We start from the raw sequence: 25,608 nt of genomic DNA on the forward strand, positions 1-25,608 counted from the left end.
ATAAGCTGTTTATATTTAAATTAAGTATTCATTCTCAATGGTTGCTAAGGACCATCTTACACAGATTTATTGATGGAAGGCTGCAATATATCCTTGATCTCAACTGTTGATAACAAAAAGAAATGCTACAACTTTAGGGGGCGCTATTTACTAATCACCTGGTATAATTATGATACTCAATTGTTTCCTGCACAAAGTGAAGTGATAAAGATAATATAGTAAAAATCAACAATCTATAAAAAATAATAATAAACAAAAATACTATTAATAATTAAACTGGGAAAAAAGCATTAAAAACACTTGTGTGCATAAAATAAAAACACAGAATAAGATACACACTTAAAAATAAAAAAAGGTTTAAATATTAACACCTATGAACATAAACCCAAATAGGTTTAAGTAATGTCTTATCTGATAAAAAAAAAGTCCAATGGTATTCTGTGTCTTTCCAAGGACTCCGTATGGATCCCTTCCCTGGATCAGGCAATAATTGATGGCTGCTCCTTGGGTGAAAACACTGCTCACTCAATAGACTTCTGTAAAAGGGAATCACAAACAAGGGCTCCTCCTAGTGTAACACTGATGATAGGAGAGATTGGTATATACTTATCAAAACATACTCACAAGTGTGGCAGCACCCAATTGTGCTTAGTGGGGCGTACTGGGAACTCTGTGTCCCAGCTCACTGATCCAAAGAGCAGGGGAAATCCGCTTGACTGCTCCTATTGCTGTAAAATGGATCATTAAAGCTCAGACTTCCAAAAATCTCAAAAAATAAGATTTTATTTTACAAATTTGTTTTAAAAAACAAAAGAGCGCAACATGTACCCTATGTATATTAAAACACAGTAGCGCAACGCGTTTCTCGGCTCTCCTGACTGTTTCCTCAGGCTTCTCTATCCTTAAAGGGAGAGTGTAGTCAAAATTAAACTTTCATGATTCAGATAGGGCATACAACTTTCCAATTTACTTTTATCACATTTGCTTTTTTGTGTTGGTATTCTTTGTTGAAAGCTAAACCTTGTTAGGCTCATATGCTAATTTCTAAGCCCTTGAAGACCGCCTCTTATCTAAATGATTTGACAGTTTTTCCTTTTTTCACAGCTAGAGGGTGTTAGTTCATGTGTGGCATATAGATACCATTGTGCTCACGTTCAAGGTGTTATGAGAGGTTACTGTGGCTAAAAGTCTGTCTAAAGAACTGAAATAAGGGAGCAGTCTGCAGAGGCTTAGATACAAGGTAGTGACAGAGGTAAAAAGTATATTACAATAACCGTTTTGGTTATGCAAAACTGGGAAATAGTTAATAAAGGAATTATCTATATTTTAAACAATAAGAATTCTGGAGTAGACTTTTTCTTTAAATCTAGTATAACAATGGTTTGTTTATTTAGTACAGAAACATGTTTGTTCATTGCAATACATTTTTAAATGCCCTTTTCAGGTAAAACAAAGATTAAAAAAAAACTTTCTTGGGTGTAACAAAAGAAACTATGTAACTCTTCCATATATAGAGGAATTATTTCTCAGCCACCTTTTTAATTTTTTGTTCCATGAAAAAACATTTCCACTCTTCAGGGAACAGTAAACCTTTTTTCATCGTCTGCTATAACATCCAAATTACCAATAAGTTGTCTCCACCCTGGGATTCTTGGAAATAAATTTACCACACTAGACACAGGCTTTAAAAGGCTTACCCTGATTACCAGTAAGATTTTGTTATCCAAGTGCTTGTGCATCAGAGAAATAATGTCTTAATTATGAATTCGTAATATTCAGTACACAACTAATCAAAATAGTTGGATAAACATTTCTAACAGCTCATATCTAAAGCAAGGAAGTGCAGAGAGAGAAAAGAAAAGAAAACTATTCATACAGCTGAAAACCGTTAATCTCAAAGTATGTATCCCTTTACTAATTCCAAGTGATGTTAAAGGGACAGTCTACACCAGAATTTGTATAAATCCCTTTATTACCCATTCACCAGTTTTGCATAACCAACACATTTATATTAATATTTGTTTTACCTATGTGATTACCTTGTATCTAAGCCTCTGCAGACTGCCACCTTATATCAGTGCTTTTGACAGACATGCAGTTTAGCCAATCAGTGCAGACGCCTAAATAACTCCACGGGAGTGAGCACAATGTTATCTAAATGACACACACATGAACTAGTACTATCTAACTGTGAAAAACTTTCAAAATGCTCTGAGCTAAGGGGCAGTTTTCAACGGTTTAGAAATCAGTTTGAGCCTACCTAGGTTTAGCTTTTCAAAAATACCACCAAGCGAACAAAGCAAATTTTAATGATAAAAGTCAATTGGAAAGTTGTTTAAAATTGCATGCTCTATCTGAATCAAGAAAGTTTAATTTTGAATTTACTGTCCCTTTTAAAATGTGCATGCTCACCTACAGAAATTACAGCAGTCTGATTGCTAATATAAAAAATAAATATATTTTCACACTATAAAACTTTATTTTAAACTTGTCATGTACATTTGAGGATGAGGAAGAAGATACGGATGCTGAGTTCTCCCTAGGAGAATTACTACTGCATAGTGACACAAGGTCACAGTTAACCTTGCTGCTTGACAGAGAATCTTTATACTTTAACTGCTTTTTGTCACTCACTGTAGAAGCCAATTCAGTAATTGTCAAGAACCGAATTACACCCACTCAGAAGCTTTAAAAAAAGGACGGCTCTAGCTCACCTGCAGCAATCTTTTTGTTCCTCTACTCAGGACAAGTTGTTTCAGAGGCAATGTACAAATTTCTTGTCTGGGCTGCAGTAGAGTGAAAAGCATGCAGCCTGTTCTGGGAAAAGAATGTTTTCTCTGTTAGAGCAATCTATTCTCTATAATTGTTGTGGGGTTTTTTTGTGGGGTTTATTTTTCTTGTTTTTATTTTTTTGTTTTTTTGTATTTTAATGTTAAATTTCAAGCGTAGCAGTTACATCATTACTTAGGATAGTTTATGGCTGCATGCTTGTTTTCAGGTTATGCTGAGGTCATATGCTAGAATACATGTAGTGTTCCAAATAGAAATAAGCATTTTTAATTACAATTACAAATTATTTGTATTTTTAGTATAATATTTAAAGTGCCACCAAAAGTCGGTAGCACTGGGTACATGAATACCTTTATTGACACTGATTCATGGTAAAAAAAATATACGGATACGTTAAACATACTAAACAAATACAAGAGGAGGAGGATCCTGCTGTGCAGATCTTACAGTCTCTAGGTTGAATTGTTTTAAAGAAAGCTGTAGTGAGTGATATTTATATTTTTGTTGTAATATTTCGAATGGGCAATCGGATGCTTTGTTAGCATCCAGATGCGGAAAAAGATGGCGGCTCACAGCCTTTGGCATTTTTTGAAGCCGGATTCTTTCTTGTGAAAGTACAATATACTAAGATCTGGATTCGTGCCGATCTTAGTTTGTTGCACTTTCACAAGAAGGAATCCGGCTCCAAAAAGAGCTGAAGGCTGCCAGCTTCAGCCTTCTTTCTAACAAAGCATCCAAATGCCCATGCCTACGTCATACATGGGATTTTTTAGTTTTTTAATTTTAGGTTGGATGGCCATCATTTTAAATAATCTTAAGGCCTGCTGTCTTTACTGATAAATATCTGGACATTTATAAGAGTATTTTCTAATAAGAATTATTATAGTAATATAAGAGTAATAACTTTTCTAATTCGTTTCACAGTTATCAAAAAAATCACTGATTAAACTTCTTGAAACTTAAAAGGACACTCACTTCAAAATAAACCTTTATGATTCCGAAAGAACATGCGGTTTTAAGACAATTTACTTACATTATTACATTTTTCAGAATTTTTGTATACACACTTTCTAGGGGAACAGGATCCTACTAAGCATGTGCACCAGTTCAATGTGTAAAATCACTGCTAGATCAAAATTTAAATGTATTAAAATACAAATGAGAGTGCAAAGCTTAAATGCAATAATTCTGAAAGGAGCAAATTTAAATGTATTGTAATATAAATACAATGCACAGATTATCTCCTGCTGATGAGATTGATAAAGGCTCCCTGGTGAGCTGAAACGCGTAGACCATACCAGTATCCTGCTTGTTTTCAAAAAAAGACTTGTAATCAAGAAGCTCCCAGGACCGTAATGCCAGAACCAAGTGGATTTGACTACAGAGCAAAGACGGTAGGAGCATTCATCTAAGGAGGATCGAAAGTGTGCACACTTTGAAGCTTACAATCTACTTACCGAATAAATGTAAGATTGTCACCGACGAAAAGATACACAAGGTGCGTTACAGGTGAGCGGAAGACAAAGCCCCGCCCATAGCTCCGGAGCACCGGGTAAGTGCTCATTACTGACTTTTCCAAAGGACCCTTAAAAGTTAGGGTGAAGTTTTGAATTCTTTCGGTTATATTGCACTTTAGGAACTGTTGTGATTTCACCTTCATCATAAACAAAAAACGATCTATTTGGAGTCCTATCAACTGCGAATTGAGAGACTGTGCCTGTCAAAATTAAGTCACCAATAGCATTACAGACAGTGTATCAGGTTTACAACATCCGGTTCCAAACTAGCGAGCAGAAACGATTAGCCCTACTTCTTACCCTGCATATTGGTTTTAGCATTTTATTATTATACTGTGATTATTAGGTACACTTAGAAAGCCTGTTATCTATTAGGTTAACTGAGATTGAGTGCTATTTTTTATTGTGGAGGAATATTGCCATATGGTTTTTATGTTAAAGTGAAGCTTATGTACTGTTCTATTAAATTAGAAATTTATTAAATGTTTTTTAATTATGTGTTTGCTTTTCAATAAATGTTATTTATCAAATTGTAACCAGTGAATTGCCTTACTATCACAACAGTGGTGGATTATTTGTTTGATTCGTTTCTAACATACCCCCTTGAAAGTCAGCTAATATTATATGCTTTATGCATTTTTTTCTGGAATCTAAAATTTAAATTTAAAATTTATTATTGAGGCCTAAACACCAGATAGCCTTTGGCGCCTTCTCCAATCACCTTTTTTTCTTCTTTTAGACATTATTGCACTAATTGTGAGAAGTGCAATTAGGAGAAAGGCATTTCTGGTCTAGCTTGTTCACAGCATACACACCTCCTTTTTTGCAATTGCTGTATTTAAGACTGCTATGTCTGGATCCAGACCGTAATAACTCTTGGTGGCGGTGGCCTACTTTGCAGTTTTAGTAACCATACACTGTGCTGTGATAGACCGAACAACAGATGAGAGGTGATCACATTTAGTAAACATCTCCAACTCAAACTTCTTTAGACAGGTGTAAATAGCCAAGTCGACTTCCTCCTGTTTCACAGCCATTAGAAGGCTGAAATACCCGAGTTACCAGGGGGGTGGGGTTAGGGGGGTGTTAAAGAACCACTCAATGCAGTAGAATTATATCATTAACAAGCACATAATAAAAAGACAATGATTTAACACTTACTCTGAATTTCAAATAAGCAGTAGATTTTTTTTTATGACAAATGTATTTTTCTTTCCTATGGCATGGAGAGTCCACAACTTCATTCCAATTACTAGTGGGGCTATTCAACTCCTGGCCAGCAGGAGGAGGCAAAGCTGTTAAGTGTAACTTCCCTTACCCATAATGCCCAATCATTCTCTTTGCCTCTGTCAATGGAGGATGTGCGAAGATGGTGTCTGAAGATATTTAATCCTTTAATGGGTCATTTTCCCTGCAAGCAAGGATTGGGGCTATGCTGTGTCTGTGTCAATCTCTTTAGTAAGAGTAATGGTGGCTACTAGCAGTTAGAAATAAAGCAAAGATAACCTCACCATTTTCTAACATTATTGCTACCTCTTTATAGAAAGCCAGGGTTGGTTACTCTGCTCTTTCTTTTTCTTTAGTTCCCTGATAGAGAGTGGACTGTCTATCACACCTAAGAAGCTGTTCCTGCCCTGCTTAGCGGTTAATTCCTCTAGTGGATCATCAACTGGGACATGTATATGACCTTTAGGGGTTAACATGGGCGGTTTGGCAGGCACTGATGTATGTAAATATTTAAAGGGTTAATTTCCCCCTTTTTATTGAGAGACTGGCTGAAGGGTTAATTAGGGTATATAAGCATTATACTGTATTTATTTCTCCTTCCCTAAAAAGTCAAGTAAGAATGGGGTTAATTATAACGGAGTATTCATTATCTGAGACTTTAGTTTGTACTGGTCGCTTTTTAGTGGTGCAGTTTCTTTTCTGAGGTCTGATCACGTGACCTCCGCTTTTCCGTTTCTCTTCATTATAGAGCGGAGTAAAAGGTCAATGCATGTGTTTTAGCGATCGCTTTGCTGGCTCTGCTTGAGTTTTTCAAACCGGTTGCTCACAGCTCTGACAGCCATTCTGACAGCGGATCTGCATGCGAGAGTCTCCCTGCAATCCTATATAAACTCCGGTCCCGGTGTGGTAAGACTCCTCAGCTTGCTGAGGTATAGATGTGTAAGGGACTTTTATTTAAATAATCCTAATTACTTTTTAGCATTATACGTTTTAAGACTCCTCTCTTAAAGTGACATAACGGTTACTTTCATTTTTTCAATTATTATTGGGACCTTTTCAGCTATGGATACAGACCAAGATTCTGTTTCTTTGGATAAATGTTTATTATGTTTAGAGGCCCAAATTGTTTTGCCTATGCAATTTTGTTCCTCATGCTTAGCTAAGACTTTAAAATACAAAGATAAATTACTCTCTTCTGAGCCTATTGTCTCTCAGGATAATGCTGTTCTGGATATGCCTTTACTTTCTCTTCAAACGTCCCAAGCCTTAATGGTTTCACATACAGTGCCCTGCGGTCCCTCTCAACCTGCTGGGGGTGTTTATTTGCCAGGAGATTTTGCTGCACAGATAACTTCTGCGGTGTCTGCTGCTTTATCTAGTTTCCCTACTTCGGGTAAGTGTAAGAGGAAATCTAGACATATTTCTGCTAGTAAGGTTTCTGACCCCTCTAAATCTGTATTGGTCAACCTTTCCCAAATGTCTGATGAGGAGGATACTTCAGTAGCTTGTGAAGGTGAGATCTCAGACTCAATGGGGGAAAAACTTCAGAATCTGAAGAAGTTAATTTCAGATTTAAGCTTGAACATCTCCGGTTTCTTCCGAACGAGGTTCTAGCTACTTTAGACGACTCTGAACCTTCGGTTGCTGTCAACCCTAAAAAGTCTTCTAAACCTAATAGAGTTTATGATTCTCCCTCTTCTGTGGATGTTTTTCCTGTTCCAGACAAGATGTCTGAAATTATAGCTCAGGAATGGGATAAGCCAGGTTTTTTTTTACCCCTTCCCCAGTTTTTAAAAATATGCTTCCTGTTGCTGACTCCATTCGTGACTCATGGCGCACGATGCCTAAAGTAGGGGGAGCTATCTCAACTCTGGCTAAAATAACTACCATTCCTATAACTACCATTCCTATAGAGGATGGTATCCTATGGATAAGAAGCTAGAGGCTTACGTAAAAAAGATGTACAGCCATCAAGGATTACAGTGGCAACCTGCTGCAATTATTGCTACGGTTGCGGGTGCAGCATCTTATTGGTGTGACTCCTTGTCTGATCTGATATCAGAGGAGACTACAATAGAGGACATCCAGGATAGGATCAAAGCTCTTAAACTGGCCAATACCTTTATCTGCAATGCTAACATGCAGGTAATTAGACTGGGAGCTAAGATGTCTAGATTTACTGTTCTAGCTCGCAGAGCTCTGTGGTTAGAATCCTGGTTGGCTGATGTAACTTCAAAAGCCAAACTTTTGTCTTTACCTTCTAAAGATAAGACTCTATTTGGACTGGTCTGGCGGAAATTATTTCGGAAATTATGGGTGGAAAGGGATCTTTCCTTCCTCAGGACAAGAAGAATAGACCTAAGGGTTGACTGAATGCTAATTTTCGCTCCTTTCGTAACTTTAAAGGACCGACTTCTTCCTCCTCTTCTTCCAAATTCAAAAAGATTTCCAGCCTCCAAATAATAAGTAAAAGAACCTTTATTCACTTATACAGGGTCCATAATGTAGCAACAACAACTTTTTAAATCAGCAATTGGTTCTTAGTCATTATTTGGAGGCTGGAAATCTTTTTGAATTTGGAATATGATGCCGGGATCTGGCTAATCCCTTTTCTGTGCCCCATAGTTTGGTGAGAGGTGCTGACTTTCCTTGAGAACATCCTCTTCTTCCAAACCAGAGCAAGCCAAGACCTCTTGGAGGTCCAGTCAGCCTTGGAATAAGGGGAAGCAAAACAAGAAGCCTTCGCGGACTCTAAATCAGCATAAAGGGTTCGCCGCCAATCCAATTTTGAATCAAGTGGGTGGCAGGTTTTCCTTTTTTCAGCAGGCTTGGATACTCGATGTCCCAGATCCGTGGGCTGTGGACATAGTATCCCAGGGTTACAAATTAGGATTCAAGTCTTGCCCTCCAAGGGGCAGATTTCTCCTGTCAAGACTATCCACAAACCAGGTAAAGAGGGAGGCCCTCTTAAATTGCATAGAGGACCTATCATCCCTGGGAGTTATTGTTCCAGTCCAACTAGAGAAACAAGGTCAAGGATTCTATTCAAATCTATTTGTGGTTCCCAAAAAGGAGGGAACTTTCCGTCCCATCCTAGATCTTAAGTGCCACAACAAATTCCTCAGGGTTCCGTCCTTCAAGATGGAAACTATTCGTTCCATTCTTCCATTGGTTCATGAAGGTCAGTTTATGATGACCATAGACCTGAAGGACGCATATTTACACGTTCCCATTCACAGGGATCATCACCAGTTTTTAAGGTTTGCCTATCTGGACAAGCATTTTCAGTTTGCTGCAGTTCCGTTTGGTCTTGCCACGGCTCCCATAATATTCACAATGGTTCTGGGGGGTCTTTTGGCAGTAATGGAACGGAGACCATTTAGATCTATCGCAGATGATAAATCTGGATCCACTAATAAGAGACTCTCTCTCGTGGTGGATTTCACAGGAATATCTGTCTTGGGGCACTTGCTTCCTGAGACCTTCCTGGGTGATTGTGACTATGGATGCCAGCCTGTTCGGCTGGGGAGCTGTTTGGGGTTCACTAAAAGCTCAGGGTTTGTGGTCTCGAGAAGAGTCTTCCCTTCCCATAAACATGTTGGAGTTGAGAGCAATCTTCAATGCCTTGACAGCTTGGCCTCAATTATTTTTACTCCGGTTTATCAAATTCCAATCGGACAACATCACCTCAGTGGCTTACATCAACCACCAGGGAGGAACTCAGAGTTCCTTGGCCATGAAGGAGGTGACTTGCATTCTGCAGTTGGCGGAAGCTCATGATTGTCTTCTATCTGCCATCCACATTCCAGGAGTGGACAATTGGGAGTGGATTTTCTGAGCAGACAGATTTTTCATCCCGGGGAGTGGGCTCTCCATCCGGAAGCCTTCTCAAGGATAACCCTCAGGTGGGAGGTTCCGGAGTTGGATCTGATGGCGTCTCGTCAAAACACCAAGCTTCCAAAGTATAGATCAAGAGATCTTCAGGCCGCTCTGATAGATGCTCTGGAGGTTCCTTGGAATTTCGGTCTAGCATACCTGTTTGCTCTCGTTTGCTCTCCTTCCACAAGTCATTTCTCGTATCAAATAGGAGAGAGCGTCAGTGATTCTAATTGCTCCTGCCTGGCCTCGCAAGATCTGGTTCGAAGATTTGGTGAAGATTTTATCTGTTCTGCTCCTTCCTGGGGTTTAGCCGTAGTCCATGTCAGTCTCTTCATTAGAGCAATGGTGGCTTTTAAGCAATTGGAAACTTGTGGGGTATAATCCTCACTACGCCTCCAAATAGTTGTTGCTGCCCTACCCTTAAAGCCTGATTAGGATTATTCAGTCTTTTTTGTTTTCCATGGGTCTATGTGAGGAGGTGTGCCTCTCAAACAAGGTGAGCTGTCCTCCTGCCGGGGGGCTAGATGCAGGTAAGTGTGTTGGTCTTCTTTGTGTGGGGGACATGCACTTAAGGGTATTTAAAAAGCTGCAACAGTTTTTGGGACTTTTATATCCTTTATGGAGTATTTCAGGCAGGACGCGGGCACTGTGTGACAGGAGACAAGTACTGCTTCAGGGGTTAATACATTGATTATAGTATTTCCTGAATGAGGATTTTTAGTGATAATAGTATCACAAAATTTAAGGGTTTGCTGCCGTTTTTATTATGGCATTAATGTAGCCTTGAGGGGTTAAGTATTCCTCTAGCGTGCATTGCAAGCCTGTATTTTATTTCATATGTATGAGGTTTTGTGTTTCAGGTTAAACTCTCTTCATACACAGTAAGATTTTATTATCTTCAATTTTTGGACTGTTCGTGAGACGCCTTCTCCGTTTTTCTTGAAAGTCTAATGGAGCGGCGCAATTTTTATTATTTTTTGGACAAACATATGTTTGTGTTAAAAATGTAGCGCGATGTCCAAGAGAAGGCGCCATTTTGGCTATAGTTGGCTCCGGTCATGTGACCCACACTTTCTTAACTGCTTTGTCGGAGATCGGAGCAGTGTTGGACTCGTCTGTAACCAGATAGCTCTGGTCAATTTACCATTCCTTAGAATAATAGAGGAATGTTTTAGAGTCCTAAGTTTTTTTCAGAATGACGGCTAATGTGCAACAAATTTACACTTTGTTTCTTAATAAATCAAGTTTTCCTTTATCCCTTGCTGTGTATGCCATAGAATATATTTAGGTTTATTCTATAGAGTTTGTACCTCTGTACATAGGGGTAGTCATCCTGGATAGGGAGGTTATTCCAGGCTAGTAGTGCGGTTCTCTCTTAAGCGAGTGTTATGTTCTTAAAGTGATAGTACTTTCTCTTGTTAAGTGTGTTCAGTCCACGGGTCATCCATTACTTATGGGATATATTCTCCTTCCCAACAGGAAGTTGCAAGATGATCACCCAAGCAGCGCTGCTATATAGATCCTCCCCTCACATGTCATATCCAGTCATTCTCTTGCAACCCTCAACAAAGAAGGAGGTCGCGAGAGGAGCTGGAGTTTTTACTAACTATTCTTCAATCAAAAGTTTGTTATATTAAATGGCACCGGAGTGTGCTGTTTTTCTATATCAGGCAGTATTTGGAAGAAGAAACTGCCTGCGTTTTTTTCTATGATCTTAGCAGGCGTAACTAAGATCCACTGGCTGTTCTCGACATTCTGAGGAGTGGGGTAACTTCAGAAACTGGGAATAGCATGCGGGGTCCTCCGCAAATGAGGTATGTGCAGTACATTATTTTCTGGGAATGGAATTGACTAAGAAAATACTGCTGTTACCGTATGATGTAAGTACAGCCTTAAATGCAGTAGTGGCAACTGGTATCAGGCTGATAAATGTATGCGCAGTCGAGTTATTTTCTAGGGACTAGAATTTACTGTTAAAACTGAAATAATACTTAAGCCTTATCTGCAGTGGTAGCGACTGGTAGCAGGCTTAGTGATAACTTTGCATGACATTGGAAAATGTTGTTTTTTAATAAAACGTTTACTGGCATGTTATTCGTTTTTGTGAGGTACTTTGGTGATAAATCTCCTTGGGCATGATTTTTTTCCACATGGCTAACATATATTTTCTACATGGAAACCGTTATATCAGGGCTCCCACTGTTGTAATAGGAGTGGGAGGGACCTTGTTTTAGCGCCTTGTTGCGCAGTTAAAATTCTAGCACAGTCTTCCTGCTTCTTCCTCCTTGATCCAGGACGTCTCTAGAGAGCTCAGGGGTCTGCAAAATTCATTTTTGAGGGAGGTAATCAGTCACAGCAGATCTGTGACAGTGTGCTTGACTGTGATTAAAAGCGTTAAATCTTAATTGATATCCGTTTTATCCGTTTTGGGTATTGAGGGGTTAATCATCCTTTCTTTCATGTAATTAACAAGAGTCCATGAGCTAGTGACGTATGGGATATACATTCCTACCAGGAGGGGCAAAGTTTCCCAAACCTTAAAATGCCTATAAATACACCCCTCACCACACCCACAAATCAGTTTTACAAACTTTGCCTCCAAGGGAGGTGGTGAAGTAAGTTTGTGCTAGATTCTACGTTGATATGCGCTCCGCAGCAAGTTGGAGCCCGGTTTTCCTCTCAGCGTGCAGTGAATGTCAGAGGGATGTGAAGAGAGTATTGCCTATTGAATGCAGTGATCTCCTTCTACGGGGTCTATTTCATAAGGTTCTCTGTTATCGGTCGTAGAGATTCATCTCTTACCTCCCTTTTCAGATCGACGATATACTCTTATATTTACCATTTCCTCTACTGATTCTCGTTTCAGTACTGGTTTGGCTTTCTACAAACATGTAGATGAGTGTCCTGGGGTAAGTAAGTCTTATTTTCTGTGACACTCTAAGCTATGGTTGGGCACTTTATTTATAAAGTTCTAAATATATGTATTCAAACATTTATTTGCCTTGACTCAGAATGTTCAACTTTCCTTATTTCCAGACAGTCAGTTTCATATTTGGGATTATGCATTGAATTATCATATTTTTTCTTACCTCAAAAATTTGACTTTTTTCCCTGTGGGCTGTTAGGCTCGCGGGGGCTGAAAATGCTTCATTTTATTGCGTCATTCTTGGCGCGGACTTTTTTGGCGCAAAAATTCTTTTCCGTTTCCGGCGTCATACGTGTCGCCGGAAGTTGCGTCATTTTTTGACGTTATTTTGCGTCAAAGATGTCGGCGTTCCGGATGTGGCGTCATTTTTGGCGCCAAAAGCATTTAGGCGCCAAATAATGTGGGCGTCTTTTTTGGCGCTAAAAAATATGGGCGTCATTTTTGTCTCCACATTATTTAAGTCTCATTATTTATTGCTTCTGGTTGCTAGAAGCTTGTTCACTGGCATTTTTTTCCCATTCCTGAAACTGTCATTTAAGGAATTTGATCAATTTTGCTTTATATGTTGTTTTTTTTCTTTTACATATTGCAAGATGTTCCACGTTGCAACTGAGTCAGAAGATACTACAGGAAAATCACTGCACAGTGCTGGAGCTACCAAGCTAAGTCTGCTATAAACTTTTGGTATCTGTTTCTCCAGCTGTTATTTGTATTGCATGTCATGTCAAACTTATTAATGCAGATAAAATTTCCTTTAGTACTGTTACATTACCTGTTGCTGTCCGTCAACATCTAATTTTCAGAGTGTTCATGATAACATAAGAGATTTTATTTTTTAAATCCATTAAGAAGGCTATGTCTGTTATTTCTCCTTCTAGTATACATAAAAGTCTTTTAAAACTTCTCTTTTTTTCAGATGAATTTTTAAATGAACATCATCATTCTGATACTGATAATGGTTCTTCTGGTTCAGAGGTTTCTGTCTCAGAGGTTGATGCTGATAAATCTTTGTATTTGTTCAAGATGGAATTTATTCGTTCTTTACTTAAAGAAGTGTTACTTGCATTAGAAATAGAGGATTCTGGTCCTCTTGATACTAAATGTAAACGTTTAAATAAGGTTTTTAAATCTCCTGTAGTTATTCCAGAAGTGTTTTATCTCCCTGATGCTATTTCTGAAGTAATTTCCAGGGAATGGAATAATTTGGGTAATTTATTTACTCCTTCTAGACGTTTAAGCAAATTATATCCTGTGCCATCTGACAGATTAGAGTTTTTTGGGACAAAAATCCCTAAGGTTATGGGGCTGTCTCTACTCCTGCTAATGTACTACTATTCCTATGGCAGATAGTACTTCATTTAAGGATCCTTTAGATAGGAAAATTGAATCCTTTCTAAGAAAAGCTTACTTATGTTCAGGTAATCTTCTTAGACCTGCTATATTTTTAGCGGATGTTGCTGCAGCTTCAACTTTTTGGTTAGAAGCTTTAGCGCAACAAGTAACAGATCATAATTTTATAGCATTATTATTATTCTATAACATGCTAATAATTTTATTGGTGATACCATCTTTTGATATCATTAGAGTTGATGTCAGGTATATGTCTCTAGCTATTTTAGCTAGAAAAGCTTTATGGATTAAACTTGGAATGCTGACATGTCTTCTAAGTCAACTTTGCTTTCCCTTTCTTTCCAGGGTAAATAATCATTTCGTTCCTTTCCTCACAACAAGGAACAAAAGCCTGATCCTTCATCCTCAGGAGCGGTATCAGTTTGGAAACTATTTCCAGTTTGGAATATATCCAAGCCTTATAGAAACCTATAGCCAGCTCCTAAGTACCTATGAAGGTGCGGCCCTTATTCCAGCTCAGCTGGTATGGGGCAGATTACGTTTTCTTCAAAGAAATTTGGATCAATTCCGTTCTTAATCTCTGGTTTCAGAAACATTGTTTCAGAAAGGTACAGAATTGGCTTCAAGTTAAGGCCTCCGGCTAAGAGATTCTTTTCTTTCCCGTGTCCCAGTCGACACAGCAAGGCTCAGCATTTCTGAAATGTGTTTCAGATCTGGAGTATTTATGCCAGTTCCAGTTCTGGAACAGGGGCTGGGGTTTTATTTTATCTCTTCATTGTACCAAAGAAGGTCAATTCCTTCAGACCAGTTCTGGATCTATCATTATTGAATCGTTATGTTAGGATACCAACATTCAAAATGGTTACTATAGGACTATCCTGCCTTTTGTTTAGCAAGGGCATTATATGTCTACAATAGATTTACAGGATGTGTATCTGCATATTCCGATTCATCCAGATCACTTTTAGTGTCTGAGATTCTCTTTTTAGACAAGCATTACCAGTTTTGTGGCTCTACTGTTTGGCCTAGCCTCAGTTCCAAGAATTTTTTTCAAAGGTTCTCGGTGCCCTTCTTTCTGTAATCAGAGAATAGGGTTTTGGTATTTCCTTATTTGGACGATATCTTGGTACTTGCTCAGTCTTCTCATTTTCGAAGAATCTCATACGAATCGACTTGTGTTGTTTCTTCAAGTTCATGGTTGGAGGATCAATTTACCAATCAGTTCATTGATTCCTCAGACAAGGGTAACCTTTTTAGATTTCTAGATAAATTCAGTGTCTATGACTCTGTCCTTGTCAGACAAGAGAAGTTTAACATTGATATCAGCTTGTCAAAACCTTCAGTCACAATCATTCCCTTTGGTAGCCTTATGCATGGAAATGTTGGGTCTTAGGACTGCCGCATCAGATGCGATCTCCTTTGCTCGTTTTCACATGCGACCTCTTCAGCTCTGTATGCTGAACAAATGGTGCAGGGATTACTCAAAGATATCTCAATTCATATCTTTAAACCGATTTTACGACACTCTCTGACATGGTGGACAGATCACCATCGTTCAGTTCAGGGGGCTTCTTTGTTCTTCCGACCTGGACTATAATCTCAACAGATACAAGTCTTACAGGTTGGGGAGCTGTGTGGGGGTATCTGACGGCACAAGGGGTTTGGGAATCTCAGGAGGTGAGATTTCCGATCAATTTGGAACTCCGTGCAATTTTCAGAGCTCTTCAGTCTTGGCCTCTTCTGAAGAGAGAGTTGTTCATTGTTTTCAGATAAGACAATGTCACAACTGTGGCATACATCAATCATCAAGGAGGGACTCACAGTCCTCTGGCTATGAAAGAAGTATCTCGAATTTTTGGTTTGGGCGGAATCCAGCTCCTGTCTAATCTCTGCGGTTTATATCCCAGGTATGGACAATTGGAAAGCGGATTATCTCAGTCGCCAAACGTTGCATCCGGGCGAATGGTCTCTTCACCCAGAGGTATTTCTTCAGATTGTTCAAATGTGGGAACTTCCAGAAATAGATCTGATGGCTTCTCATCTAAACAAGAAACTTCCCAGGTATCTGTCCAGATCCCGGGATCCTCAGGCGGAGGCAGTGGATGCATTTTCACTTCCTTGGAAGTATCATCCTGCCTATATCTTTCCGCCTCTAGTTCTTCTTCCAAGAGTAATCTCCAAGATTCTGAAGGAATGCTCGTTTGTTCTGCTGGTAGCTCCGGCATGGCCTCACAGGTTTTGGTATGCGGATCTTGTCCGGATGGCCTCTTGCCAACCGTGGACTCTTCCGTTAAGACCAGACCTTTTGTCTCAAGGTCCTTTTTTTCATCAGGATCTGAAATCCTTAAATTTAAAGGTATGGAGATTGAACGCTTGATTCTTGGTCAAAGAGGTTTCTCTGACTCTGTGATTAATACTATGTTACAGGCTCGTAAATCTGTATCCAGAGAGATATATTATAGAGTCTGGAAGACTTATATTTCTTGGTGTCTTTCTCATCTTTTTTCTTGGCATTCTTTTAGAATACCGAGAATATTACAATTTCTTCAGGATGGTTTAGATAAGGGTTTGTCCGCAAGTTCCTTGAAAGGTCAAATCTCTGCTCTTTCTGTTCTTTTTCACAGAAGGATTGCTATTCTTCCTGATATTCATTGTTTTGTACAAGCTTTGGTTCGTATAAAGCCTGTCATTAAGTCAATTTCTCCTCCTTGGAGTTTGAATTTGGTTCTGGGGGCTCTTCAAGCTCCTCCATTTGAACCTATGCATTCATTGGATATTAAATTACTTTCTTGGAAAGTTTTGTTCCTTTTGGCCATCTCTTCTGCCAGAAGAGTTTCTGAATTATCTGCTCTTTCTTGTGAGTCTCCTTTTCTGATTCTTCATCAGGATAAGGCGGTGTTGCGAACTTCTTTTGAATTTTTACCTAAAGTTGTGAATTCCAACAACATTAGTAGAGAATTTGTGGTTCCTTCATTATGTCCTAATCCTAAGAATTCTAAGGAGAAATCGTTGCATTCTTTGGATGTTGTTAGAGCTTTGAAATATTATGTTGAAGCTACGAAATCTTTCTGTAAGACTTCTAGTCTATTTGTTATCTTTTCCGGTTCTAGGAAAGGCCAGAAAGCTTCTGCCATTTCTTTGGCATCTTGGTTGAAATCTTTAATTCATCTTGCCTATGTTGAGTCGGGTAAAATTCCGCCTCAGAGAATTACAGCTCATTCTACTAGGTCAGTATCTACTTCCTGGGCGTTTAGGAATGAAGCTTCGGTTGACCAGATCTGCAAAGCAGCAACTTGGTCCTCTTTGCATACTTTTACTAAATTCTACCATTTTGATGTATTTTCTTCTTCTGAAGCAGTTTTTGGTAGAAAAGTTCTTCAGGCAGCGGTTTCAGTTTGAATCTTCTGCTTATGTTTTTTGTTAATCTTTATTTTGGGTGTGGATTATTTTCAGCAGGAATTGGCTGTCTTTATTTTATCCCTCCCTCTCTAGTGACTCTTGTGTGGAAAGATCCACATCTTGGGTAGTCATTATCCCATACGTCACTAGCTCATGGACTCTTGTTAATTACATGAAAGAAAACATAATTTATGTAAGAACTTACCTGATAAATTCATTTCTTTCATATTAACAAGAGTCCATGAGGCCCACCCTTTTTTGTGGTGGTTATGATTTTTTTGTATAAAGCACAATTATTCCAATTCCTTATTTTATATGCTTCGCACTTTTTTTCTTATCACCCCACTTCTTGGCTATTCGTTAAACTGATTTGTGGGTGTGGTGAGGGGTGTATTTATAGGCATTTTAAGGTTTGGGAAACTTTGCCCCTCCTGGTAGGAATGTATATCCCATACGTCACTAGCTCATGGACTCTTGTTAATATGAAAGAAATGAATTTATCAGGTAAGTTCTTACATAAATTATGTTTTTGCTAATGGGTGCAATCCTCTGCTAATAATACACTTCTTGTCAAGAATTGTTTAATTATATCTGTATTTTTGAAGCGCTGCAGCGTTTTTTATATTGCTTGTAAACTTATTGAAAGTGATTTCCAAGCTTGCTAGTTTCATTGCTAAGTCTGTTTAAACATGTCTGATTCAGAGGAAACTGTTTGTTCATCATGTTCAAAAGCCAATGTGGAGCCCAATAGAACGATGTGTACCAATTGTATTGATATTGCTTTGAATAAAAGTCAATCTGTACCGATAGAGAAACTATCACCAGACAACGAGGGGGAAGTTATGCCGCCTAACTCTCCTCACGTGTCAGTACCTGCGTCTCCCGCTCGGGAGATGCGTAGGATTGAGACGCCAAGTACATCTAGGCCCTTACAAATCACTTTACATGATATGGCTAATGTTATGAAAGAAGTATTATATAATATGCCCGAATTAAGGGGCAAGCGCGATAGCTCTGGGTTAAGGACAGAGCGCGCTGATGACACGAGAGCCATGTCTTATACTGCGTCACAATTTGCAGAACATGAGGACGGTGAGCTTCATTCTGTGGGTGACGGTTCTGATCCGGGGAGACCGGATTCCGAAATTTCAAATTTTAAATTTAAGCTTGAGAACCTCCGTGTGTTACTAGGGGAGGTATTAGCGGCTCTGAATTATTGCGACACGGTGGCAATTCCAGAGAAAATGTGTAGGTTGGATAGATACTATGTGGTACCGGTGTGTACTGACGTCTTTCCTATACCAAAAAGACTTACAGAAATTATTAGTAAGGAGTGGGATAGACCCGGTGTGCCTTTTTCCCCTCCCCCGATATTTAGAAAAATGTTTCCTATAGACGCCACCACACGAGACTTATGGCAGATGGTCCCTAAGGTGGAGGGAGCAGTTTCTACTTTAGCCATGCGTACCACTATCCCGGTGGAGGATAGCTGTGCTTTCTCAGATCCAATGGATAAAAAATTAGAGGGTTTTCTTAAGAAAATGTTTGTTCAACAGGGTTTTATATTGCAGCCTCTTGCATGCATTGCGCCTGTCACGGCTGCAGCGGCATTCTGGTTTGAGTCTCTGGAAGAGGCGATTCGCACAGAGCCATTGGATGAGGCTTTGAGCAAAGTTAGAACCCTTAAGCAAGCTAATGCGTTTGTTTCAGATGCCGTAGTACATCTAACCAAACTTACGGCTAAAAATTCCGGATTCGCCATACAGGCGCGCAGAGCGCTCTGGCTTAAATCCTGGTCAGCGGATGTAACTTCCAAGTCTAAGCTACTTAACATTCCTTTCAAAGGGCAGACCTTATTCGGGCCCGGCTTGAAGGAAATTATTGCTGACATTACGGGAGGTAAGGGCCACGCCCTTCCTCAGGACAGGGCCAAACCAAAGGCCAAACAGTCTAATTTTCGTGCCTTTCGTAACTTCAAGGCAGGAGCAGCATCAACTTCCTCCGCTCCAAAACAGGAAGGAACTACTGCTCGTTACAGACAGGGTTGGAAAGGCAACCAGTCATGGAACAAGGGCAAGCAGGCCAGAAAGCCTACTCCCGCCCCTAAGACAGCATGAAGACAGGGCCCCCTATCCGGAGACTGATTTAGTGGGGGGCAGACTTTCTCTCTTCGCCCAGGCTTGGGCAAGAGATGTGCAGGATCCCTGGACGTTGAAGATTATATCTCAGGGATACCTTCTGGATTTCAAAACCTCTCCTCCACAAGGGAGGTTCCATCTATCGAGGTTATCAACAAACCTAGTAAAGAGAGAGGCATTTCTACAATGTGTACAAGACCTCTTAATCATGGGAGTGATCCACTCAGTTCTGCGATCGGAACAGGGACAAGGATTTTACTCAAATCTATTTGTGGTTCCCAAAAAAGAGGGAACCTTCAGACCAATCTTGGACTTAAAGATCTTAAACAAATTCCTAAGGGTACCATCGTTCAAGATGGAAACCATTCGAACCATCCTACCCATGATCCAAGAGGGTCAATATATGACCACAGTGGACTTAAAGGATGCTTACCTTCACATACCGATTCACAAAGATCATTATCGGTACCTAAGGTTTGCCTTTCTAGACAGGCATTACCAGTTTGTGGCTCTTCCCTTCGGGTTAGCCACGGCCCCGAGAATTTTTACGAAGGTTCTGGGCTCACTTCTGGCGGTACTAAGACCACGAGGCATAGCGGTGGCTCCGTACCTAGACGACATTCTGATACAAGCGTCAAGTTTTCAGAATGCAAAGTCTCATACAGAGATAGTTCTAGCATTTCTGAGGTCGCATGGGTGGAAAGTGAACGTGGAAAAGAGTTCTCTGTTACCACTCACAAGGGTTCCTTTTCTAGGGACTCTTATAGATTCTGTAGAGATGAAGATTTACCTGACGGAGTCCAGGTTATCAAAGATTCTCAATGCTTGCCGTGTCCTTCATTCCGTTCCAAGCCCATCAGTAGCTCAGTGCATGGAGGTAATCGGCTTAATGGTCGCGGCAATGGACATAGTGCCATTTGCGCGCCTGCATCTCAGACCGCTGCAACTATGCATGCTCAGACAATGGAACGGGGATTACTCAGATCTGTCCCCTTTGCTAAATCTGGACCAGGAGACCAGAGATTCTCTTCTCTGGTGGTTGTCACCGGTTCATCTGTCCAAAGGAATGACCTTTCGCAGACCAGATTGGACGATTGTAACAACGGATGCCAGCCTTCTATGCTGGGGAGCAGTCTGGAATTCCCTGAAGGCTCAGGGATCGTGGACTCAGGAGGAGAAACTCCTTCCAATAAACATTCTAGAATTGAGAGCAATATTCAATGCTCTTCTAGCTTGGCCTCAGTTAGCAAAACTGAGGTTCATCAGATTTCAGTCGGACAATATCACTACTGTGGCTTACATCAATCATCAAGGGGGAACCAGGAGTTCCCTAGCGATTTTGGAAGTCTCGAAGATAATTCGCTGGGCAGAGTCTCACTCTTGCCACCTGTCAGCGATTTACATCCCAGGCGTAGAGAACTGGGAGGCGGATTTCCTAAGTCACCAGACTTTTCATCCGGGAGAGTGGGAACTTCACCCGGAGGTATTTGCTCAACTGATTCGTCGTTGGGGCAAACCGGATCTGGATCTCATGGCATCTCGCCAGAACGCGAAGCTTCCTTGTTACGGATCCAGGTCCAGGGACCCGGGAGCGGTGCTGGTAGATGCATTAGCAGCCCCTTGGGTTTTCAACATAGCTTATGTGTTTCCACCATTTCCGTTGCTACCTCGACTGATTGCCAGGATCAAACAGGAGAGGGCATCAGTAATTCTGATAGCGCCTGCGTGGCCACGCAGGACCTGGTATGCAGACCTAGTGGACATGTCGTCCTGTCCATCATGGTCTCTTCCTCTGAGGCAGGACCTTCTAATTCAGGGTCCTTTCAACCATCCAAACCTAATTTCTCTGAGGCTGACTGCCTGGAAATTGAACGCTTGATTCTATCAAAGCGTGGGTTTTCGGATTCGGTTATTGATACATTAATACAGGCTCGGAAACCTGTGACCAGAAAAATTTACCATAAGATATGGCGTAAATATTTATATTGGTGCGAATCCAAGAGTTACTCATGGAGTAAGGTTAGGATTCCTAGGATATTGGCTTTTCTACAAGAGGGTTTAGAAAAGGGTTTATCCGCTAGTTCGCTAAAGGGACAGATTTCAGCTCTGTCTATTCTTTTACACAAACGTCTGGCAGAGAATCCAGACGTCCAGGCCTTTTGTCAGGCTTTGGCTAGAATTAAGCCTGTGTTTAAAGCTGTTGCTCCTCCGGGGAGCTTAAACTTGGTTCTTAAAGTTCTTCAGGGTGTTCCGTTTGAACCCCTTCATTCCATTGATATTAAGCTTTTATCTTGGAAAGTTTTGTTTTTGATGGCTATTTCTTCGGCTCGAAGAGTCTCTGAGTTATCTGCCTTACATTGTGATTCTCCTTATCTGATCTTTCATTCAGACAAGGTAGTACTGCGTACTAAACCTGGGTTTTTACCTAAGGTTGTTTCTAACAGGAATATCAATCAAGAGATTGTTGTTCCATCATTATGTCCTAATCCTTCTTCAAAGAAGGAACGTCTTTTGCATAATCTAGACGTGGTCCGTGCTCTGAAGTTCTACTTACAGGCAACTAAAGATTTTAGACAAACTTCTTCTCTGTTTGTCGTTTACTCTGAACAGAGGAGAGGTCAAAATGTTTCGGCTACCTCTCTCTCTTTTTGGCTTCGTAGCATAATACGTTTAGCCTATGAGACTGCTGGACAGCAGCCTCCTGAAAGAATTACAGCTCATTCCACTAGAGCTGTGGCTTCCACCTGGGCCTTTAAGAATGAGGCCTCTGTTGAACAGATTTGCAAGGCTGCAACTTGGTCTTCACTTCATACTTTTTCCAAATTTTACAAATTTGACACTTTCGCTTCTTCGGAGGCTGGTTTTGGGAGAAAGGTTCTACAGGCAGTGGTTCCTTCTGTTTAATGTTCCTGCCTTGTCCCTCCCATCATCCGTGTACTTAGCTTTGGTATTGGTATCCCATAAGTAATGGATGACCCGTGGACTGAACACACTTAACAAGAGAAAACATAATTTATGCTTACCTGATAAATTTATTTCTCTTGTAGTGTGTTCAGTCCACGGCCCGCCCTGTCCTTTTTTAGGCAGGTTCTAAATTTTAAAAAATTATGACTCCAGTCACCACTGCACCTTATAGTTTCTCCTTTCTCGTCTTGTTTCGGTCGAATGACTGGATATGACATGTGAGGGGAGGAGCTATATAGCAGCTCTGCTTGGGTGATCCTCTTGCAACTTCCTGTTGGGAAGGAGAATATATCCCATAAGTAATGGATGACCCTTGGACTGAACACACTACAAGAGAAATAAATTTATCAGGTAAGCATAAATTATGTTTTTTAATGAAACATTTCACTTGTAGTTTTTGTGGCATTTGTTCAGGTTTCTGTACCTTCAGGTCCATTTTGTTTGCTTTTTGACATAACACACTGTGTTTTAAATATTGATGGTTATATACCACTTTGGTTAGTGGTAGAATTAATTTGTACTTGGAAAAAGGATAGCTAAGGACAAAATTTGTTTAGCAAACATTTATGTCCATTATATTTTTTTGAGGGCAGATTGTTGTGGTAAACTTTTATGTCCCTTATGTTAAATAAAATATTTTTTTAAATATGTATTTTTCTTTGAGCCTCTTGTTCCTCAATACAACATTTCTAGACATTTTAATTGCTCTATACTTTTTATTTGCCAGAGCTAGGAAATGTACACCTAGTTTGTTGAAATCTGAGTCTCATGTCTCCCAGGATGATGCTGTTCAGGCATTGCCATGACTTTTCCTTAAACGTCCCAAGCCTTGGTGTATTTGCCTACAGAATTTGCAGCTCAAGTACCCTCTGCAGTATCTGCGCCTTTGTCTGTCATTCCTTTCTTACAGGGAAAACGCAAAAGGACATTAAAGTTTTTTTTAGATAGTAGGGTTCTGTTCCACATTCTGCTACACAGATTGCTCTCTCGCTTAAGTCTGGTGAGGAGGATTTGCCGGTAGTTTCTGAGGGTGAAATCTCAGATATGGGCAGTTTAATGACTTCATCTGATGCTGAAGTGATCTCCTTCAGATGTATGCTTGAATACCTTGTGTATTGTTAAAGAAGGTTTTTGGCTACTTGGACAACACCGATGCTCAACCCTTGAAAGTTTGGTAAACTTGATGCTTTCTGTGATGTTTCTTTCTTCAGGGCAGGAGTGCTATAAAAATACTTTTGATAGGAGTAGCAGTAGTTAGGGATACCTTTCCTCCTGTCTCCAGTACTTTAGGGATTCTCCTATTGCTGATCTTGAATGCATGGTGTCCTATGTAGAAGGGAACTTTTCTACTATGTGAAAGCCTGCTGGGGTCATAACCCAGAGGTCGATGGATCGTTACCAACCTCTAAGGGCTGGAGGTTAATTGTTCTTTCAGAGTAATGCCTTGTCTTATTAGACTTGCTGTACTAGCCGCTGGACATTGTAAATGCAGTCTGGCAGTTGCGTAACCTACCTGTGGTTTAGTGGTACAGTTTAGGCTTAATAATTCTGCAGTTGCAGGTTCAATTCTTATTTTTCCTCAAATTTTATCGCTTCTGGTGTCCCCTTGTAAGGTTGATACCTTGTTGGGACTGGGTTTAGCAGATTTTTCATCTGACTGTAAGGGTGAAAAATGTTTTTCTACCACATGTCAAGAGAGTAAGACTGGAGGATAGTTTCCTTTCCCATTTTTTGCTCAGTTATGCCTTTTGGAGCTTAATCCAAGATTTCCTCCCGGGGCAGTTTTCTCTTTCTAGGGTATCTGCTTCCCAGGTTTGAGAGGATTTCCTTGAACTGGATGTTCGGGATCTTCCTACCTGGGAGTGACATTCTCAGGCCTAGTTTGGGAACAGGATCTAGATATTTAGCTCATGTAACTCAGTTTCTGACCGTCAATCTCGAGTTTCTGAGTTTTCATCATCCTAGTCAGACTTTTAGGTCTTGGGATATTGCAATAATATATAATTCACTGGTCCAATCTTCTTTCCTAGGGTGAGGAAATTAATCTGGAGCAGGGGTCCCTTGTTCCAAACACAAAGGTCATTGTTTTGGGTTACCCCCACTATACCCTGGATGCATTCGATTCCTTCTGATCTCAGCAGTTATACAGGGTCAGGCCTGATCAGTACCGGAATGAGAGACCGTCTGGGATCTCTAGGTGCTTTATGCTCGGTCCTTAATAGATTTTCTATTTAGGTGAAGACTTTTATTCTTTCAGGTCTACTGTCCGGCCATCAGGGAACCCTAGTGGGCTGATTTTCCTTGTCTTTCTGTTTTTCGATATAGGAGGGAATTGGTATAATCGTTACCCATGGACATTATTCCCTTGCCTTTTACATAGGTTTTCAGTCTGGCATACCTGTTTTTCTCTGTTGGTTGATTTTACACAAGTCATTGCTCGTATTCAACAGGAGACAGCGGCGGTGTTTCTATTAGCCTCTGCGTGACCTCGCAGGCTTAGTGGGAGATCTTTCAGATCTGTCTCAAAAAATAGATCTAGATCAGTTGGGAGTTTTTCTCCTGTAGTATCTATCTCAGGGCGCATGTTTCTATAGTTTGTCCTGGGTGATGTGACCACAATGCCAATCTGCTAGGCTTGTATGTGGTCTGGGTTTTGGTTAAGGATATGGACTCGGAAGTGTCCTCCTCTTTAACATATTGGAGTAGAGAGCGATTTGCAATGCACTGATGGCCGGGGTTTTTGGCTTCAGTCGTCTTTCGCTCGGTCCCAGTCGGATATTATCTCCTCTTTGGTTTCATTCAACCACCAGGGAGGAACTAGGGGTTCCTTGACCATGTAGGAGGTGATTTGGATTGTTCAGTGGGCGGTAGCTCACGATTGCTGTCTGTCCCCTACTTTTCAGGGGTGGACAATTGGCTTCTAAACAGTCAGATTTTTTATCCCGGGTAGTGGGTCCTCTTCCGGAGGTGTTTTCTAGGTAGACCCTCAGATGGTGGGTCCGGAGTTTCTGAGGGCTTTTCAACAGCCCGCCGAGTTTTCAAGGTATGGTTCTTGGTGGCTTGCTGGCATCTCTTCACTTTGTAGACTGGCCTTGAGGAGGGACCTTCTGTGCAGGGTCCCTTCCTTCATCTAAATTTCGTTTCTCTGATGCTGCCTGCCTGGAGATTTAACGCTTGCTTTTGTCTAAGCGTGGGTGTTCTGAGTCGGTCATTGAGACCATGATTCAGGTTTGCAGACCAGTTACTTGAAGTTTTATCATCACTTATGGCGTACTTATCCTTTTTGGTAGGATTCCAGGGGCTACTCTTGGAGTGGAGTCAGGATTCCCAGATCTTGGTCCTGTCTCCAGAATATGTGGAGAAGGGTTTGTCAGTCAGTACCCTAAAGAGTCCGAATTCTGCTTGGCATCAGACTTGT

The 25,608-nt window shown here is 40.5% G+C and overlaps 1 protein-coding gene across 1 annotated transcript in view; it reads left to right on the plus strand.

Moving 5' to 3' along the window:
- Positions 1-25,608, plus strand: part of ASH1L (ASH1 like histone lysine methyltransferase) — a 505,039-nt gene that overhangs the window by 301,048 nt on the left and 178,383 nt on the right. The window lies entirely within an intron of this gene.

This window comes from Bombina bombina, chromosome 1 (assembly GCF_027579735.1).
Source record: "Bombina bombina isolate aBomBom1 chromosome 1, aBomBom1.pri, whole genome shotgun sequence".
Classification (NCBI taxonomy): domain Eukaryota; kingdom Metazoa; phylum Chordata; class Amphibia; order Anura; family Bombinatoridae; genus Bombina; species Bombina bombina.